This window comes from Oncorhynchus nerka, linkage group LG20 (genome assembly GCF_034236695.1).
Source record: "Oncorhynchus nerka isolate Pitt River linkage group LG20, Oner_Uvic_2.0, whole genome shotgun sequence".
Taxonomy (NCBI): domain Eukaryota; kingdom Metazoa; phylum Chordata; class Actinopteri; order Salmoniformes; family Salmonidae; genus Oncorhynchus; species Oncorhynchus nerka.
Window position 1 is genome coordinate 38921630 of NC_088415.1, and position 15997 is coordinate 38937626.

The following is a 15997-nucleotide window of genomic DNA, read 5'->3' on the forward strand; positions in this document are numbered from 1 at the left end:
CAGTCATTTAATGGAGTTATAATGAGGGTATGGATATTTTGTCAATATTTTTTTCAATATCTTGGGTGGTCTGTGTATCACAAGGCCCTAATAAGCAGCTTTTAGCCTCCATTGCACAAATGTCAGTCCAGCCACTTGTACGAGCTTGTTAGCATCAAGTCATGAATGCCTTAATAAGAGAGTTCTGCTCATGGAAGCATTGTTGAGCCCAATGTGCCATACACTGTACCCACACACACCAAACACAAAGACTTTATCTACACCAGTCAAACTACAACAATAATCTGCTGATCCAAGGGAAAGCCCTTTAAATTCCATTTCGGCTGCATCTAAAGCCTGGATTTGGACTGTATCAGACCCTTCTACCAGTATTTATACTGCCAGTGTTAATTGTGTTAGACTAACCACTAACCTGTCATTTCTTATACAGGTGAATCAGACATGACTTTTAGTGTGTTTGGGACAGGAATGAAGACTGGATCGGTATACAAATGACTTACCGTATTTAAAATTATGTCATGAGAGGGAGGGGCAATTCCCAAAACTCATACATCTTTTATCTGCCATACCATAGGGTTCCAAGAAATGGGGCCAGAGAAAGGCACCCCATTTCAACAATACATGTCCTCCTTATTGCTTGAGAGTTGAATGCCATGCCAGGCACATACTTGAGAGTTGAATGCCATGCCAGGCACATACTTGAGAGTTGAATGCCATGCCAGGCACATACTTGAGAGTTTTGATTGTCTTATGTTTTTCTAAAATGTGTTTAAGGACAGCTTTGTGAGCATGCCGCGACTCATTCTCTGTCCTGGCATCTAACACACACACACACACACACACACACACACACACACACACACACACACACACACACACACACACACACACACACACACACACACACACACACACACACACACACACACACACACACACACACACACACACACACACACACACACACACACACCGAAAGAGCCTGCCTGCCAAAGCGGTTGCAAAACCACGTCTTCGACTGAGACTCCCTGACAGGAATTTCCCATCGCCCCATTATCAGCATCAGACGAGCTGAGTGATCGCAATTACATCTGCCCAAATGCTAAGAGCAACCGTTTTTCCTCCTTTTCCACCTCCTATCCTATCCCAGAGAGGAGAGGTTGAGTTTATGAATGGGCCCATTGTGAAATTGTGAGGTTTCTGTCTTTCTGTCTGGCTGTCTGACTGGTTCAGGGTTATGTAAACAAGCCTGTATAGCTTTAATGAGGCTTTAGTTAGCTAGCAGGATTCCTCCCTGTTTAGAAGCGTACTGGGGTCTGTGGGGTGATGGTGTGACGGCTTTAGCAGAGTGCCTCCCATGGTGGGCAGTGATTCACACCAGAAATCTATGGCAGCTCGTGACAATGGTTACCTACTCGTGTGCCAAGTACCAATGCAACATTATCAGTGTTGTGCATCATTGTCTCTGCAAGGAATAAATCAAGACAGGTTTTGTAGAAGCGAAGCACTAATGTGTTGTGTCCCTGTCATGAAATGGTTCATTTGCATTGAACTGCAAAGTCGTGAGTGGTTTATTTCGGCTTCTTGGCACAAATGACAATGCACATTTCAGTTACTTATTCAGGTCTTATCTGGTGAAGTAGCTTGCCTTTTTAAAACACAGGTTGATATTTATTGGGATGTACCCTGTCCTGGAGGCAGAGTTATTTAACTAGGCAAATCAGTTAAGAAGAAATTCTTATTTTACTGATGGCCTACCCCGGCCTAACCCCGGACGATGCTGGACCAATTGTGCCACTCCCTATGGGACTCCCGATCACAGCTGGTTGTGATACAGCCTGGAATCGAACCAAGGCCTGTAGTGACGCCTCTAGCACAGATGCAGTAACTTAAACCGCTGTGCCACTCGGGAAACCCGTTCACTCGGGAACCCCCCTACATATCGTCAAAATTCTTGACAACAAACAGTTGCTCTTGGTCTTATTTTAAGGTGAGGGTTAGGGTTAGGCATAATGTTAGCAGTGTGGTTAACGTTAGGGTTTAGGTTAGGGTTAGGTTTATAATACAATTTTATGACTTTTTGACTGTGCAAGCTAGGGACTACTCTGCAGAGCTGCCTCTAGTACATGAATCATCCCAATAAAAGCCAACCTGCTTTTTAGACAGGGTGCTTCCTCTGTTCTCCCTTCATTGTAACAAGCAATGCAGTAAAACATTTTTTCTCCCAATCATACAATACTGATGGGAATTTTTCAAAAACTAGATTGCAGCTGAACAATGCAGAGGGGACGTTGTTTGGATGAGAGGTGGCTTTCTGTCTCGCTCTCCTATTTGTCAGCACTTCCAAACAAGGCTACCTGCAGAGAGCAGAGCAGACAGAGTGTGTGTCCTAAATGTCACCCACTTCTCTACATAGTGCACTACTTTTGACCATGGGCCACGGTCGAAAGTAGTGCACTATAAAGGGCATAGGGTTCCATTTGGGACACAGTCAGAGAGACTGTCTCTCCCTTGGAGACGCACGCCAAGCTCCTGTATATTATGTTTTGTGCATGCTTTGAATTTTTTCACAGCAACCCAAGTTTCTCCAAACAGTTACTCAGTCCAAGACCCACTGATACCTAGGCAGGGTACTCTAAACTACAGGAGGCTGCTGAGGGGAGGACGGCTCATAATAATGTCTGGAACGGTGCAAATGGGATGGCATCAAACACAAGGAAACCATGTGTTTGATGTATTTGATGGAAAACAGAAAGCAAAACGCTGCACACTGCTGCTCATGCTCCGAGCTGATATTATTTGTAACAACGTTTCGACCCTTGGATCTTCATCAGGCATCCATATCCCAGATGGGGGTGGAAGGTCCTATACAGTGCCTTGTAAAAGTATTCATCCCCCTTGGCGTTTTTCCTATTTTATTGCATTACAACCTGCAATTTAAATGGATTTTTATTTGGATGGACATACACAAAATAGTCCAAATTGGTGAAGTGAAATGAAAAAAATAACTTGTTTAAAAAATGCAAAAAAATACCAAATGTGTATTCACTCCCTTTGTTATGAAGCCCCTAAATAAGATCTGGTGCAACCAATTATCTCCAGAAGTCATATAATTAGTTAAATAAAGTCCACCTGTGCGCAATCTAAGTGTCACATGATCTGTCGCATGATCTCAGTATATATTCACCTGTTCTGAAAGACCCCAGAGTCTGCAACACCACTAAGCAAGAGACACCACCAAGCAAGCGGCACCATGAAGACCAAGGAGTTCTCCAAACAGGTCAGGGACAAGGTTGTGGAGAAGTACAGATCAGGGTTGGGTTCTAAAAAAATATCTGAAACTTTGAACATCCCAAGGAGCACCATTAAATCCATTATTAAAAAATAGAAAGAATATCACCACAACAAACCTGCCAAGAGAGGGCCGCTCACCAAAACTCACGGACCAGGCAAGGAGGGTATTAATCAGAGAGGCAACAAAGAGACCAAAGATAACCCTGAAAGAGCTGCAAAGCTCCACAGCGGAGATTGGAGTATCTGTCCATAAGACCACTTTAAGCCGTACACTCCACAAAGCTGGGCTTTACGTAAGAGTGCCCAGAAAAAAAGCTTTTGCTTAAAGAAAAAAATAAGCAAACACCAAAAACCACTCCCCAAACATATGAAAGAAGGTACTCTGGTCAGATGAGACTAAAATTGAGCTTTTTGGCCATCAAGGAAAGCTCTGTCTGGTGCAAACCCAACACCCCCCCCATCACCCTGAGAACATCATCCCCACAGTGAAGCATGGTGGTGGCAGCATCATGTTGTGGGGATGTTTTTCATCGGCAGGGACTGGGAAACTGGTCAGAATTGAAGGAATGACGAATGGACTAAATACAGGGAAATTCTTGAGGGAAAACTGTTTCAGTCTTCCAGAGATTTGAGACTGGGACGGAGGTTCCCCTTCCAGCAGGACAATTACCCTAAGCATACTGTTAAAGCAACACTCAAGTGATTTAAGGGGAAACATTTAAATGTCTTGGAATGGCCTAGTCAAAGCCCAGACCTCAAACCAACTGAGAATCTGTGGTATGACTTAAAGAATGCTGTACACCAACTGAACCCATCCAACTTGAAGGAGCTGGAGTAGATTTGCTTTGAAGAATGGGCAAAAATCCCAGTGGCTAGATGTGCCAAGCTTATAGAGGCATGTCCAAGAGACTTGGAGGGGGGATAGTTATGCACGCTCATGTTTTCTGTTCTTTTGTCTTATTTCCTGTTTGTTTCACAATAAAAAATATCTTGCATCTCCAAAGTGGTAGGCATGTTGTGTAAATCAAATGATACAAACCCCCCAAATCTATTTTAATTCCAGGTTGTAAGGCAACAAAATTGGAAAAATGCCAAGGGGGTGAATACTTTTGCAAGCCACTGTATATAGGGGCAGTACTCAGTGACATCACTTCCTGAAACAGGAGGTACAAATAATATTAATATTAACAATATTATTTGACATTCAGTGTATCAAAAATATATGATCATACACAAGGAATGTGATCAGTATTTACAGTAATATACAGTACCAATCAAATGTTTGGACACACCTACTAATTCAAGGGTTTTTCTTTATTTTTACTATTTTCTACATTATATAATAATAGTGAAGACATCAAAACTATGAAATAACACATATGGAATCATGTAGTAACCAAAAACTGTCAAACAAATCAAAGTACATTTTATTTGAGATTATTCAAAGTAGCCACCCTTCGCCTTGATGACAGCTTTGCACACTCTTGGCATTCTCTCAACCAGCTTCATGAGGTAGTCACCTGGAAGGCATTTCAATTAACAGGTGTGCCTTGTTAAAAGTCAATTTGTGGTATTTATTTCCTTCTAAATGCATTTGAGCCAATCAGTTGTGTTGTGACAAGGTAGGGATGGTATACAGAAGTTAGCCCTATTTGGTAAAAGACTAAGTCCATATTATGGTAAGAACAGCTCAAATAAGCAAAGAGAAATGACAGTCCATCATTACTTTAAGACATGAAGGTCAGTCAATCAGTAAAGTTTCAGGAACTTTGAAAGTTTCTTCAAGTGCAGTCGCATAAACCGTCAAGCGCTATGATGAAACGGGCTCTCATGAGGACCGCCACAGGAAAGAAAGAAGCAGAGTTACCTCTGCTGCAGAGAATAAGTTCATTAGAGTTAACTGCACCTCAGATTGCAGCTTCACAGAGTTCAAGTAACAGACACATCAACATCAACTGTTCAGAGGAAACTGTGTGAATCAGGCCTTCGTGGTCGAATTGCTGCAAAAAAACATTACTAAAGGACACCATTAATAAGAAGAGACTTGCTTGGGCCAAGAAACATGAGCAATGGACATTAGGCCAATGGAAATCTGTTCTTTGGTCTGATGAGTCTAGATTGTAGATTTCTGGTTCCAACCACCGTGTCTTTGTGAGACACTGGGTAGGTGAATGGATGATCTCCGCATGTGTGATTCCCAACGTGAAGCATGGAGGAGAAGGTGTGATGGTGTGGGTGTGCTTTGCTGGTGACACTATCTGTGATTTATGTATAATTCAAGGCACACTTAACCAGCATGGCTACCACAGCATTCTGCAGCGATACGCCATCCCATCTGGTTTGCGCTTAGTGGGACTATCATTTGTTTTTCAACAGGACAATGACCCAACACACCTCCAGGCTGTGTAAGGGCTATTTGACCAAGGAGAGTGATGGAGTGCTGCATCAGATGACCTGGCCTCCACAATCACCTGATCTCAACCCAATTGAGATGGTTTGGGATAAGTAGGACCGCAGAGTGAAGGAAAAGCAGCCAACAATTATTCTACAATGTAGAGAATAGTAAAAATACATAAAAACCCTTGAATGAGTATGTGTGTCCAAACTTTTGACTGGTACTGTATATACACACATTATTCAATTAGGATAAAAAACACAATAATTTTGACATTTTGAAACTATAAAAACTTCAAAGTCAAAAATCTCGTTAAGGCCAAGAGGAGACAGTGTGTTCAGCCTGTGGATCCAGAAAGAATCCCTTTGATGAAGTTTCCTCTCAATGTCCCCTCCCCTGCGTGACATCTTGACCATTTCCATCCCAATGTATCTCAGAAAACTAATAGGATGTCCAGCTTGTACAAAATGAACAGCAACCAGATTTTGTGTCTCACCTGTCCGTATGTTGCTGCGGTGCTCACTGATCTGGGTCTTAAGGCTTCTACGGGTTTTCCCTATGTAATGAGGGATTTGATACCATTCCACTAATTCCACTCCAGTCACTACCACGAGCCTGTCCTCCTCAATTAAGGTGCCACCAACCTCCTGTGCTCTAAACACAACTGTTGCTATGACACCAGCTTGGTATCTAAGTCTTTTCTCTTGTCTCTCTGTCGGAAAAGAAAGGTGAAAGGAAATGCAACGGAGGGGTCATGTGTGGCATTCCTTAAGCTTTTCTACTATCTTTCTCTTTGGGGAGTCTCTATCTCTCTCTCTCTCCCCCGTTACTTCTTTCTTGCTACTTAGTCGGGCGAGCTGGTAAATGATCCCCTAGTCAAAGCTTACATTACAAAGCTTACATTATAACATGCAGCTCAGTGAAGATTGGAAGATTGGAATGAGCAAAGTACACAGCCAGTGAGCAACGCTAGGTTTTTCTATCAATTGTGCTCTAGATGCAGAAGCAGGGGTTGTTTTTCAGACCTGGAGGCTCCAGGAAGGCATCCACACCTTGCCAGGAGGACTGAGAGACGTTTTTCTGCTTACAGTACCTAACCCCTCTGTCTGTCCATATCAGTCCATGTAAAGAGTTAGACAGAAAGGTAGAGATTGTTGGTGCACGTGTTGGTCCTTTATTTACAGTAACCATAGCTCCTAGATAGATATAGATACCTTGCCTAGGTTACACTTCTCTTTCCAGTCTGTCAAAGAAACCTTCCCAACTAACTGCAAGTCCATTATTATGAATTCTTGTCCTTTGCTTTTGCAAAGGTTTCTGTGGCTTATTAGGGGAAGTACTGGTAATTATATCTGGCCACTCATACCTGCAAAATATTTGCAAACTGCACACTCATCCCCCTCCATGATAAAGTCAATTCAAATTGTCCACCCTATCTCTCGTATCTTCATTTAGCTAATCTGTTTTACATCTGCCTTTCTGAGGAAATGTTTTCTTTATGAGCAGACAGCAATAATGGAGTAATTTCCTGTCATTTCATTCTAAAATTACACAGCTGTCAAGTGCATTTATAGTTTCGTACTTTCTCATACGACTTTCACACACACGCTCCATCCGTGCCTGTTTCTGGCCTTCCCACATCAAATTATCTTCAGTCTCCTTAAAAAAAAATTCAAAATGCAACATGCAATATGTACTAAACAGTAGAAGAACACGAAACCATCTCGAAATCATCCCCATCTGTATTGTGAAACATTACAACAGCACAACAAAACAAACCATCCGTCCCAGCTCCCAGCTTCTCTATACTATGGTTCTGGGTTTAACTGTGCACAAATTGTGTCAGGACACAAAGCCAAATATATTACAGAAGCACAACAAAACAAGGCCATTTGTCCCCGACTCTCTTACCCCAGGTCGAGACAAGGTTCATGTCCTGGGTTTAGACTGGAGACGGACACAGAGAGTGTCTTTCAGAACATTCCCATAATTATCCTCCTACCCTCCATCTCATCTGTCTGACGTGGATCTGTCACTGACATTGATTGTTTGTCCTGATGCCCACCTCCTTGGGGAGTGGAAAGGGATGGTGGGGGATGTTTGGATCCTCCTAGACTGGAGTTGGAAAGGTTGTATTGAGGAGCCCATGGGAGAGCTAGAGGCCCGTACTGACTGGAGCCATTGGTGAGATTGGTATCGTGTTAATGGGGGCCAAGGCTCCAAGACACATAGCGGGAAAAACCATAAGAGCCAATGGAATGTAGAGCTCCTTGAATCAATGTCAGAATTTCTGAATTAGAGACAATTGCAGACGCAGCACACAGACATGAGACAATGTGCCCTGTTTGGAACCTGGCTGGGCTGAGTTTTTGTTCACCCTCGCTCAGTGTGTGTGTGTGTGTGTTTATATGTGCATGCGTGCATGTGTGGTGTACCTGCGTGCCTGGCACCAGCTGATTACCTAATTCGACAGCGCCACTAAGCTATGTCGTAATGAAAAACATGTCAAGCATCTTCACTGGTCTGATTATGACTAGACAGTGAATAGAACTAATGGCACTAAAAAGGCTAAATCTCCCCCTCATTATGTCTCCCCTGACTGATAAGGGATGTAGAGGGGCTGGGGGTAGAGAGGCTGGGACTGAGACTTGGGTAGGGGGTTGGTATTATATTATGTGGTAGGGGGGCTGGGGGCTGAGAATAGGGAGTGAGACTGGGGTAGCGGTAGAGAGGGGCTGGGCTAGTGTGGATGGAAGTGTCCTGGTCTGGACCTCTTCTGGACCAAGATGAGTTTATAGACTCAGTGATAATCCCTGGACATGAAAAACAGACATGGTAGCATAGGTGCTCCCCCAGCAAACAGGGGATGTCCTAAGGACATTAGGCAACATTCCCATTAGGCCCCTTTTATGGTTGTGGCAATATGTTATCCCACTGTTCTGAAAATGTTCTAAGATCATTAAAATAAGACGTTCACCTCAGGACCATAAAGGGATGTTCAGTACATTAAGTCGCCGTAAAACGTATTTTGATGTTCACTAGTGAATGTTAAAAATAAAATGAGAAGACACTGAAAGTTACAAACAAAATTCCCAATGACGCACTAATGCAATTCCACAAAATACACAACATGCACAGCAGCGGATTAGCAAAAAATAAAATAGCACATTATCCAAACAGGTTGTCGGATGGAAGCCTCTAGCCTAGCCTATTAACTGCACACAAAGTCGCCATGAATTCAAACCACACGCATAATTGACACTGCCTTGCCCCAACTGCTCACGCGACCCGAATGCAGTTAATAAACCCTACAGGAAACCCATACAGTACAGCCTATAAAACAACGTGTGCCTCTTTGAGCTGTCATTGTGACTGTTCCGACAGTCACACATTTGATAGGCCAATGCGCAATTCACTACATAGGCATATCTGTCACAGACATGAAGTCAGAGATTAACAATTCAGAGATGCATGAGGGAAATTTTTTATTTTCTCCTGTCCTGAGCCTAGGCTATTTCCCTATCCAGTCCCAATCCCACTGAAACCCAAACTCCCGACTCCTGTCTCGCATGAAAATTCTGTGATCCGTAGATTGCCTTATCAAAGCACATTTTATGCATGTCAAAATATCGCTATACCATTTCCTCTGCTTCTCTGTGCTGTCTCGTACTTGCTTGCCCATAAGAGAGCTTCATTAGAGAATGTGTGATTAACAAAAGGTATGAGGAAAGATATGGATATTTTTAATAGTGTTGGTCCCAGTTAAGATACTTTAATATTTAAACTATTTAAACTCTTCATCTCCCTGCATGTTATCCATGCACTGGTCTGCTATCTGTAGGCCTATAATCATCAGCTCAATTTAGCCAAATATAGGACATATTCTGTCATTCGCTGAAGGAGGTTATCTAGCAAGCTTAGCGACTTTGGTCACCTGACTTTTCTTTAACTGCCGTGACAAAGTTTGTATGATTCGACAACGCTATACTCCACGATGGCAGACTGGAGCTCCGACGTCAGATAAAATTACCTATTTAAAAAAAAAATAATACGACATTGTTCTGTGTAATTGTGGCCTACTATTCTTTAGGTGTGGAAAGCAGTCGTTTTTTGATAAACTTATTTTTTCAAAGGTAGTTTATTATTACTAAGTATCAGTTTAATTTTATCTGAAATCATTACATAGTGGCGCAGCGCCTTCTTATTTAGGGAGAACCCTGGCAGAGTGACCATATCTTGGTTAGAAACACTTTCATTTGATTTAGATTTAATAGGATCGCTAATAAAAGATTAGAGGGCCTAGAGAGCTGCCAATTTTTTGCTCTATTTCCGGTTATCTCTGGATAAATACAAATTATTCCTGGTATTGAAACTTTGACATTTTTGGGAAAATGTCAAATCTCTAGTTCTGACATAAAGTTGTCCTCATTGACCACAAGGAGATGTTTTAGACAGGACATTCAGCAAGGGGATTACCAGTACCGTTCCTGGTTTACTTCTGGCAGTATGGCACAATAAGGTTTTTGAATGACCATTAGGGAACGACCCTGTTTCTTTATTTTCTTTTATTTTACCCCTTTTTTCTCCCCAATTTCATGGTATCCAATTGATGGTTACAATCTTGTCTCATCGCTGCAACTCCCGTACGGACTCGGGAGAGGCGAAGGTCAAGAGCCGTGCTTCCTCAGAAACACAACCCAACCAGGCGCACTGCTTCTTGACACAATGCCCACTTAACCCGGAAGCCAGCCGCACCAATGTGTCGGAGGAAACACCGTACACCTGGCGACCGTGTCAGCATACACTCCCGTACACGCCCTCAGGAGTCAATGGTGCGCGATTGGACAAGGTCATCCCTGCCGGGCCAAACCCTCCCCTAACCCGGACGACGCTGAAATTGTGCTTCGCTGCAATGGTCTCCCGGTCGTGGCCAGCTGCAACCGAGCCTGGACTCGAACCCAGAATCTCTTGTGCCACATCTAGCACTGCGATGCAGTGCCTTAGACCACTGCACCACTCGGGAGGCCGAGACACTGTTTGGCTTTGACATGACGTTCTCCTCGTGTCATTCAATGAGCACAAAAGGATGTTCCACACATGTCCTAGTTTGCTTTAGCCAGGATGTTGTGTCAAGGATTCTCAAGGGGAACTCTCAGGACATAAATGTTTCTAGTCCCAAGGGAACTTTCTCTGGGGTGCCTTTGTCTACTTCCCCGTAAGTTACCAGGATGTTGATGAAGACCATGTGAGGACATTTTTAAGCCATTTTCATGACATTTGTTTTACCAGTCGTCAGGACATCGCATGATGGTCCTCTGGGAATATTCTCTGGGGGAGCTTTGTCTAGTTCCCTGTACATTTCCAGGACGTCGTTGAGGACAATGTCAGGACATTTTTAAGACATTCTCGGGACATTTGTTTTATAAGTAATGGAATGGAATTGGGGGTTTTAGGTAAGTGGGACAATGACACCTTTTTAATACTGACTTTTTAATATGACCCTCACATGGGCTTTGAACTGAATGCTGATCGTTCTGCAGTGCCACATAGTCTGTAGCGTTCTCAGAAGTCCCCAACACATTTATTACCTAGAATATATCTCTGCACTTAGAAAAATAGTGCTGTCGGCACTGCTATCCTAGTTATCAGTTAATCTGACTATTCTCTCACCATTATCACAGCAATTTGAGGCATTTCTGTATAGTTGTGTAATGTTGGTGGGGAATTTTACTCTGTTTTTATCTTACTCCTTAATCACTATGATGAGTGTATTTGTAACAGAACTGAGATAAATTCCAAAGTGTAGCAGTACATGTGCGCTCAGCCATTGACATGGGCTTGGTGGTGTAGCAGGAAGATTGGAACCAAGATTGCAACCATGAACCAAGAGGCTGTGAGTTCAAATCAAAGGTGAGAACATGTAGAATAATAAGTACTGTACAAATGAACATGCACAATATAATCATGTACAGTGCATTTGGAAAGTATTCAGACCCCTTGACTTTTTCCACATTTTGTTACTTTACAGCCTTCTTCGAAAATGGATTAAATTGTTTTTTTTTACCCTCAGCAATCTACACACAATACCCTATAATGACAAAGCAAAAACTGTTTTTTAGAAATGTTTACAAATGTATTAAATTAAAAAGTAAGTATTCAGACCCTTTACTCAGTACCTTGTTGAAGCACCTTTGGCAGCGATTACAGACTCGAGTCTTCTTGGGTATGACACTAGAAGCTTAGCACACCTGTATTTGGGGAGTATCTTCCAATCTTCTCTGCAGATCCTCTCAAGCTCTATCAGGTTGGATGGGGAGCGTTGCTGCACAGCTATTTTCAGGTTTCTCCAGAGATGTTCGATCGGATTCAAGTCTGGGCTCTGGCTGGGCTAGTCAAGGACATTCAGATACTTGTTCCGAAGACAGTCCTGCATTGTCTTGGCTGTGTGCTTAGGGTCGTTGTCCTGTTGGGAAGTGAACCTCTGCCCCAGTCTGAGGTCCTGAGCGCTCTGGAGAAGGTTTTCATAAAGGATATCGCTGTACTTGGCTCCGTTCATCTAGTCTGCCAGTCGCTGCCACTGAAAAACATCCCAACAGCATGATGATGCCACCAGCATGCTTCAGCATCGGGATGGTGCCAGGTTTCCTCCAGATGTGACACTTGGCATTCAGGCCAAAGCGTTCAATCTTGGTTTCATCAGACGAGAGAATCTTGTTTCTCCTTGTCTGAGAGTCCTTTAGGTGCTCTCAGACTAGGAGAAACTCCAAGTGGGCTGTCATGTGCCTTTTACTGAGGAGTGGCTTCCATCTGGACAGTCTACCATAAAGGCCTGATTGGTGGAGTGCTGCAGAGATAGATGGTTTTCCTTTTGGAAGGTTCCCTCATCTCCACAGAGGAACTCTGGAGCTCTTTCAGAGTGACCATCGGGTTCTTGGTCACCTCCCTCAGTTTGGGCGGGCGGCCAGCTCTCAAACTTCTTCCAATTAAGAACGATGGAGCCACTGTGTTCTTGGGGACCTTCAATTCTGCAGAATTATTTCCGTACCCTTCTCCAGATTCGTGCATAGACACAATCCTGTCTCAGAGCTCTACGGACAATTCCTTTGACCTCATGGCTTGGTTTTTGCTCTGACATGCACTGTCAATTGTGGGACCTTATATAGACAGGTGTGTGCCTTTCCAAATCCTGTCCAATCAATTGAATTTACCACAGGTCAAGTTGTTGAAAACATCTCAAGGATGATCAATGGAAACAGGATGCGCCTGAGCTCAAGTTCGAACATCTGAATACTTATGTAAATAAGGTGTTTCTGTTCTTTACTTTTAAAACATTTGCAAACATTTCTAAAAACCTGTTTTTGGCTTTGTCGTTATCGGGTATTGTGTGTAGATTGATGAGGGAAAAAGTACATGCAATCAATTTTAGAATAAGGCTGTAAAGTAACAAAATGGGGAAGAAGTCAAGGAGTCTGAATACTTTCTGAATGTACTGTATGTCAAATATGTAAGTTGAAAACACTATGTTAAGAGCTGTGTGTGGGTGTCCCTAACCGTGCCAGCATGACAAAGAGCAGTGAAAGGATCAGTGGTTCACCATTCAGGGCCTTGATGGGCTCAGTAACAAGGGATCCTTGCCCGCTGGTTGAATCAACGTAATTTCAATGAAATTACATTGAACCAATGTGGAGCAGACAATGAATTGACGTCTGTGCCCAGTAGGGGGAGAATGTCTCTGGAACAAACTGGGAACTAAACAAAACCATAACTATAGGTGACCGTTCCGAGATGTCCTTGCGACTCATTGCCAGTCATTGGTCTTTCATGGCTTTCTGTATTTGTCTTGCATCCCATACTGTGTTAGTACCTGTATTGGGCTGATTTTCTATTATATTTTTGGTGTAAATGACTTACAGAATCCCTGAGCAGCTACAGGAAAGAGGGAAAAAGTGAGTGAATGTTATATGAGCTGGTTGATATGTTGCCACTCACTGTCAACAATCCAACTAGAGTTCTCCTTCTCCGGATGGTGATGGAATGTGGACTGGGCTTGGCGTGGATTTGTACAGCCTTCCTGCCATCTCCCTCGACCCGCCATCACTCACTCCTCTCCTTGTTACCGTGTTAATAAACTGCAAACGTTAAACCTGGCAACACTCTGCCTCGTTAAAATGTGTGAGCACCATTCATTCCTTCCCAGGTTTGATTGTGGGGCAGGGGGGGAAAGGCTAACCTATGCTATGTGGTGGCGGTGCTTCTGCCTCTAATGGGATGGGAGAAGGAATGGAGAGATGGAGATGGTGGAATCTGAATCTAGTCCATAGGGAGCTCCCATCATCCTGGGCCTAGAGTCGGACAAGAACAGGGTTGTGTTCACTAGGCACGAAACAGAAGAAAACGGGCTGAACTTGTTCAATAAGAAACACTTGTTTTCCGTTGCACTCATTTTTTATACGTTTGCCCAAATGAATACCACCATTTGCACTCTGGTCCAGAGGGGGTAATGAATCAGCAATAGTATTTCAGTCCTAAAAATCAAAGCTGTCATGATTGTATATAGTGTATGTCCAACCTGTGTCTGATCTAGCCCCATAAATGCCCTCGCTGCTCTAGCATCCATTTTTAAACGTCTCATCCCATACATCAGAAGTCACGTGCGGAGACGCTGTAATCTTTCAGAAGCTTTTAGTTGAAATCCCGTTGACCGTGTTTCAAAAAAAAAATACCCTTGTGATTATTCTGTTCGTAGCGGTTTACTCACAGTATCTCAGCGAGGCTGGCTAAGACATGGGCTCTAGTGCGATAGGGTGTGGGATGAGTCCTTTCGGATATTAAATCGATGTATTTATATGAAAAAGACTGTCTAGATCTCTTGGCAGGCTGATAAAACTTTAGAAAATAATAGAATATTTGTGGACATAACTCTCCTGGCTTCAGACAGGTTTACAGTCTCATGCTGGTAGAATGAATTCCTGAAATAAACTTTCCAGACCCTGGGAGTGAAAACAACTCCCTTTCTTTTGTGGGCGAGGAGCAAGAGACTGGTCTCAGTCCGATATTCATCAGTAGGGATAACCTTTGACCCGGGAATCATATGACGCTGAGTGCTGGAGATCCTTGTGCAGCCAGACAGTCTGACTGGCTGTGGCGGGCGGGCGGCATCTCTCCCTAACACTTTCTCCCTCTCTCTTTCTCCCCGACCCTCCCTCTCTTTCCCAGTCTCTCTCTCTCTCTCTCTCTCTCTTTTGCTCACTTAGTTTGCAGCACTCTGATCTACGTAGCTCCCAGATGCTAAAGCGGTCTGAACCCTAGCAGGAGGAACCAAGCTTCTATCTGTCTCTCCACAGTCACAGCCATCGTTGAGATGATGTGTCCCCTATAAATATGTGTCCCCTTTAAGGATGATGTGTCCCCTATAGAGATGATCTGTCCGCTATAAACAGACAAGACAGACAAGACACTGGGCTCTTAGCGCTCCTGGCAATTACCATTAGGTACGCTATGACAGAGGTATTCGACACCATCCAACAGGCTGAAGCAGCTGCTGACAAGTCTCTCTCTCCCCGCGCCTTCTACTCCAGACCAGTCTACAGGGATGCTGTTGTTGTGACACTGGTGTTCAGATAAGAGATTCCTACCTAGGCCCAGCCGTAGCTCAGGAGAAAGACATTGAGAACATGCAGTCTGGCAAGCAAGACTAACTTCTCTCAGGATTTGGACCTCTCTGCACGTCTCATTCGGCTTACAGGAAGAGGCAGCCTTGCCCATAAATATACAACCCTGTTAATTTCACAACCTACCTGGCACCCATAAAGCCGTCATTAATCAGAGCTGGAGGCATTTCACTCAGGTGAATCACAGTAAGGAACAGAGAGCCGTGCCAAGGAGGTCCCGAGGATGAGCGCTGCGGGGACGAGCTGCGGTGTGGTGCTTGGAACAGGCGGAGGGGAACGTGAGGTGACATGTTCTGCTGGTATAGGAGGAGATGGGAGTTCTCCTGTAATGAGTGCTTTGTGTGATATAATGGAATGGACAGCTAGGTCCGCCCCCTGCTCATGTTCCCCCCCACTCACTCAGCTCCCAGGGGAGAAACAGCAACAAGAACAATGCTGAAACATGTCAAGCAGACTTGTAAGAGGGTGAGAGGGAGACCTGGGAACACTCATTTAATGCTGCGTTGTGTTGCACATACAGTAGATGCATCACATGGATGCAGTACAAAAGCGTACTCATGTGATAGATTCATTAAGGTCCATGTCTATGTGGCCAAGGTCTCCTGAGCATCACACGACTGTGTTAGCCTGCTGAGTA